This window comes from Myotis brandtii, unplaced genomic scaffold, assembly GCF_000412655.1.
Source record: "Myotis brandtii unplaced genomic scaffold, ASM41265v1 scaffold237, whole genome shotgun sequence".
NCBI lineage: Eukaryota > Metazoa > Chordata > Mammalia > Chiroptera > Vespertilionidae > Myotis > Myotis brandtii.
In genome coordinates this window covers 6,305,109-6,311,108 of record NW_005358943.1, presented here as the reverse complement: position 1 = coordinate 6,311,108, position 6,000 = coordinate 6,305,109, and positions in this window count along the sequence as shown.

Genomic DNA, 6,000 nt, shown 5'->3' with positions numbered 1-6,000 from the left:
AGAGCCGCTGTGGGCAGTGGGACATGTTGACTACTAGAGAGATCAGTGTGACTGCGGGCAAGTTACTGAATTTGTATGGACCTTAATGCCCCAAACTTGTTACCCTCTTCGCTGTTTTCCCCATAACTTCCATGGTTTCAAAAGACGTTGCCTATGAAAATGCATCTCTAATAAAGTAACTAATAACTTTCCTGTCTTTAGTAGTCAGATGTACAAAGACCAGCCAGAGCTTCCGATCATCGGGAAGCCACCAGAGTGACCCCAATGAGTTCACATCCCAGACAAAAGCAAAGACACCTGGTCCCTCCTTATCCTGCATGATTTCTGTAGGCTTTTAGAATATTGAACCCAACTCACAGACCCAATAAACCCATCCAATAAACTGGCTAATCTTGAAGGTAACTCAAGCTCTCATGAACTAAAACAAGAATGCAAGGCTGTGGTGTGTATGTGCAGGTAGAGTCTCAATTTAAGAACCATCATTACAGGCAATTAATACTTAAGAAGTGCCAACTCTGTGCCAGGAGTTTTAGAGACAGAATCCCCACGAGTCCCCACAACTACCACCGAAGCAGCCAAGCAGATGGGGAAAGAGCACAGAGAAGTGGAGGAAATTGCCTGCAGCGTACCACGGGATCCGACGTAGGCCTTTATGACTTCAGAATGCAAACTCTTTCCAAATAGCCAACTTTTAAAATAAAACATGGCAATTTCCAGGTACAAACCAACAGCCCCAACTTAAACCACTGGGTTGAAGGGATACCCTGGGTTCAACCATGTTTTTACAAGTTCCCATCTTCTTAAAATGTAACATTTGAGGGTTAGTATTTATTGACAAACCTTTTGAATGTCTCTGCAATGTTAATTATTTTTGCTACACATTCTTTTATTGGGCTGAAGCCAATTTCCTGACCTCCGGTCCATTTATCTGAAAGTAAACTGTGAAATACTTCCATTCTACATCCTGGTGATTTTTCGTGACTTGGACTAATGTGTTGTTTCAAGATATGAAAGCTCAGTTCTGGGATGTTTTCTTCTATTGTTCCTTTGATAATCTTCTTCCACCCATTATCTCTGTTCTCTCTTTCTGACACGTCAAATAGTTGAAGATTGGACCATTTGAATAGATATTCTAGTTTTTTTCACTTTTCTCTCTATATTAGGGAATATGAATCAGCCCGGAGTAAAAGAATATCCAATTAAATAGTAGCTTAAATAAATTAGAGGTGTGTTTTTTCTCACACAAAAATTTTTTAAAATATATTTTTATTGATTTCAGAGAGGAAGTGAGAGGAAGAGAAAGATAGAAATATTAATGATGAGAGCGAATCATTGGTTGGCTGCCTCCTGCAGACCCCACCCTGGGGCTGGAGCCCACAACCCAGGCATGTACCCTGACCAGGAATCGAACCATGACCTCCTTGTTCATAGATTGATGCTCAACCACTAAGTGTCTCATACAAGAATTTAAGAGGTATTATTTCAGAGGCTTAAGAATGTCAGGGCAAAGCTCTCTGGGACTCTTTTGGCCTCGAACCCAGGGCCACATGACTGAACCTGGAATTGAGGGACACAGTAAATCATTCTACTCATGATGGGAGGGCACTGCAAAGTCATAAGCATGGGCACAGGGCATGGTGAAAAGCTGGGGCCGAACTCTATGGCACCATCCTCAGTCACCTCCAGGACTCAACCCACCTACGGCCACTCTTCCTTCTCATTGGCAGACAATGGCAACTCTTCATTGTTTCAAAGTCTGTATAACAGAACCTACGGATCCCTTTGCCAAAGATGAGTCACGGGGAAGAGAATATATGATGTCTAAAAACTTCCTACACTGAGCCAAGCTGCCTCTAGAGTCTAGACCAGTGATGGCGAACCTATGACATGCGTTTCAGAGGTGACACGCGAACTCATTTTTTTGGTTGATTTTTCTTTGTTAAATGGCATTTCAATATATAAAATAAATATCAAAAATATAAGGCTTTGTTCTACTATGGTTACAAATATCAAAAAATTTCTATATGTGACACGGCACAGAGTTAAGTTAGGGTTTTTCAAAATGCTGACACGCCGAGCTCAAAAGGGTCGCCAGCACTGGTCTAGACTGTCCCACTGCAACACGTCTCTACCGTCCCCAACCTCGACCCGTCTTCGTTCCATCTGCTGCCCCTGGGATTCCTTTCTCACCCAATCAATCTTCTGGAATTCCCGCTCCTTTCCTAGCACTCACCAGACTTTATTAGAACCCCTGTCCAAAGTCACTGAGGCCGTTCTAGTGGCTGCATTCACTCACCTGTCAAAGGTGGGTAGTAGCAGTGCCCACACTGCCCCAAGCACAGGGTTGATGTGAGGATGAAGCAATGTAACTCCCCTCATCAGTGTACACTGCCTGGTGCATAGGAATTCCTTAATAAACTGTAGTGTGGGTTTTTTTTCTTTTAATATGGAGGTGGGGGCATGCTCATTCTACCTGCTGACACTTCTAGGAACTGCAGCAGCCCCAGTCGGAACTCTGAAGAGCGTTCCCCATAGAAACGCTGCCCCACACGGCGATTGTGTTCTGTATCGCTATTATTACTCCCGAAGATTCTGTGGCCGCTGCTTCACTTAACCTACAAGTTCAATGGGCTCTCCTGGGCTGGCCGGGCAAAACACAGCGCCATGAAGAACATTACAGCAAGGGGGAGATGTGAGTGAGATTAGACATGCCTCTTACAAATGAACCTTTGAAATAGAGCCTCTCTTAAGTTTGGTATCACCTAGAATTTAATGTTGTGAGAGAAGCTGCTTTGGAGACTATGTTTACAATGAATAAGAGATATTTCACTGACCTGACCTCTCTGAGCAAGAACCTTAGGAGTGAGGCCAGATGACAGAGGCGCTCAAAGCCAAAGATGGGGAGCAAACCTGTGTTGTAAAGACAACCGGGTCGACCTCGGGGGCGGGGGTGTTAATGGGAGGTCACAATCAATACCTTGGCTTGCAGAGGCTGGGAGTCTTGGAAAGAAGCCTTGGAAACAGGGAAGACAGGGTACTGAGAGCAATGCCGGAGGGTGCACCTACTTGTTGGTGAGGAGCTGTGAAAACAGAACGGGCTTTAACCAAAAGCTTATAGGAATATATCCGGGGCCCAAACAGAAAAGAAACAGGGAGACCCAACATTTGAACATGAAATGGAGTGGCCAGAAGAAATATAAAAAGTTTAGCTCTAAGACTGAGAGGCTAGACGAGACGGGTTCGGGGCTTCTGTGGGAAAATGCTTGACGAGGTTTAAATATCACTCTAACCTGAAGCTAAGCTGCTAGGTGTCAGGCTATAACTGTGAGACAGTCAGGACACTTCCCTGCAGTAGAGTTCAGCATGAAGTTGACTTAGGTGCACAGGACAGCAATGAGGAGGGTGGAAAAGAGTGAGGGAAGGGATTTTGCAAGAAACAGAGGAAATAGAGAAAGGGGCAGGCTCGTTTGCACACTGGGCTAGTGAGAGCCAAGAACGAACCTGAGTGAGATGTCCGTCTGCTTGAGTAGTGCAGGGCCCTGTCTCCAGCCTGTTGGTGCACCAGGTGTCCCAGGCATATGCCATGTCTGTGATTGCATGTGGACCTCAAAATGGCATCAAGATCTTTATTGATGCTGAAACACAGGTAGCAAACGGCATCTCGGGGATGTATGCTACTCTGTAGCCTCGCCTGTACTGGTGGAACTGACTTCTCAGGAGGCATCCATCTCCTTATTAAGTGACTGTCACTGTGGAGACTTCTCCACACAGGAAGATCAAATCCATCCCCTGGTGACTTCTAGCTCCTTTCATCCTCATTCTGTTCTCTGGAGCTGAGTAGTCAAATCTAATCCTTCCTCCCCATGAGAGTCATTCTCCCTAAAGCTTCTCTCTTCTAAGGTAAATAGTCCACATGACACAGACTTAATAACCAAGTCAATGATCATTGTATGGTGGCCTAATGTATATAAAGCCCCATGCATGTGCTAAGTGGGATCCTAAAGTGAATAAATTATCTCCTTGCTCTTCAGGCAAACAGAGTGAAGACAGAAGCATGGACGATGGACTCTAAATCAAAGAAGACTGATAAGTACTATGATAAATGTTCAAAACTTGCTATGATGTAGCTATGGGGAAAGAGTGACCGCTTCAACTTGGGGGAGCCAACAAGGCTTCTTAAAAAGAGGTGGGATTTGAGTCAGAGTTTGAAAGATTTCAACAAGTAGATGCAGGAAGGAGGCAGGTGGTGAGTGGAACCAGCACAGGATATAGACGTGAGGACCTTTGTTAATTTCCTGTTTGACCTTGAGCATAAAGTATTGCAATTACAGTGTTCTCTAGACTGCAATTCCCCCACTGGTTTGCATGCATCTCCTGGGATCTTTACCAAATGTCCTGCTGCAGTGACCATGCACTCCATCAAAGACACCCCCGGTGGGTGGGAGATGGGTTTATGGTACTTTGTCCTGATCGACTCTCAGTGAGCACATGGAACTCTCTGTTCCAATGTTTCCTAAGTCAGTGGGTAATAGTCAAGGGCAGGATTTTTCAGGCAATTAGCATCAGTGTGAGGGTTTTTGAGGCCTGCCTGAAAACTGTGCAAGTCATTTCCAGGCATCAGGCACCATCAAAGGTCAGGCACCCTGGCTCACCCTACCCTGGGCCTGTTAAACACACCTCTGCCACCCACTCTGTATCTAAACTTTAATTTCTCCCAGTCGTGTCTTTGGTAGAGAAGAGAGGAAGTCAAATTGAATCGGGGTGGTGTTGTTTCCTTTCTACCTCCTGTTGCTGTAAATGAATCTGGAAAATCCCTCCATTTGGTATGAACATTTTCAAGAACCTCAGCTCAATCTGACGAGTACTGCAGGCCTTTCCACTCTTGTATTTGTATTTTGTCAGAGCCACTGACAAAGACTCTCTCTTTGACCAAACTTTATTCAGGCTCCCCTGAGCCCAACTAAGCCCCTTCCTTGGGCATGCTCTCTAAGAGCCCAGGTTTGGCAAGAATTCTGCTAAGTCAGTTTATCCAGAATCTCCCACCCTTGATATCTGACCAAAATTCTTCATCCCCGACCAACAGCCAGGTACTGCCAGGTCACATGGCCTGCCCTTAGCAAGAATCTTATCAGGTTCAGTTTAGCCAGAACCCTGACTTACCCCTGAGACTTCCTCTTTTTTTTTTTTTTCCTGAAGACTATAGTTTATTGTCAGGAAAAATATAAAGCATACATTTTTTAAGATCATTTTATGCTGACATTATGAGAAACTGACCTCTCCAAATAACATGATTGGTGTTGTCGTGCTACTAGTGAATGCATTCTACAGGAATGTGGCTTTACCTTCAACTCTGAGCATATTACACTTACATTTAAAAAAACTTTGGTAAGTTTAGTATTTAGTAAACCACATCTGATTTGTTGAAGACTAAGTTCTTTTACTTCTTCAAGGTATTGCTTTTTTTTTTTCTTCACCTCTTTCTCTGCATCTTTATCCTCTCTGGTAAGACAAGGAAGCTGCCCTGCCAAATTGTAGAACCTCATGGCATCATCTGTTTGCTTAAGATCCCTGTAACACTTGGAAAGGAACATGTAATTTGATTTAGAAAAACCAGGGTGTAGATCTTCAACCTTAAGGAAATTTTGCAAAGCTGCTTGTACAGTTGAGGATGGTATTTTTCCAAACAGAGTAGCAGCCATCTTTTTCGGGGATGTATGAGACAGCATAACAGTGTCTTGCATTGAGATAATACAAAAAGGGTTCTTTGGGTAATAACTGGATTGCTTTATCTAGATGTTCCTTGAAGCGATATCCATAGTTGATTTTGTTTTGAAAGCTCTCAAACTCGGGTACATAGCCACACAAAACCGCATACCACAGATGACAATGTCCATTCATGGGTTCTCTAGTAACAGCTTTATATGTGCCCTTTCGTGTTTTGCAATTGTTCTACAATGTTACGTATATTTTTAGAATCAGGAGAAAAGTGGGTTTGGTTTT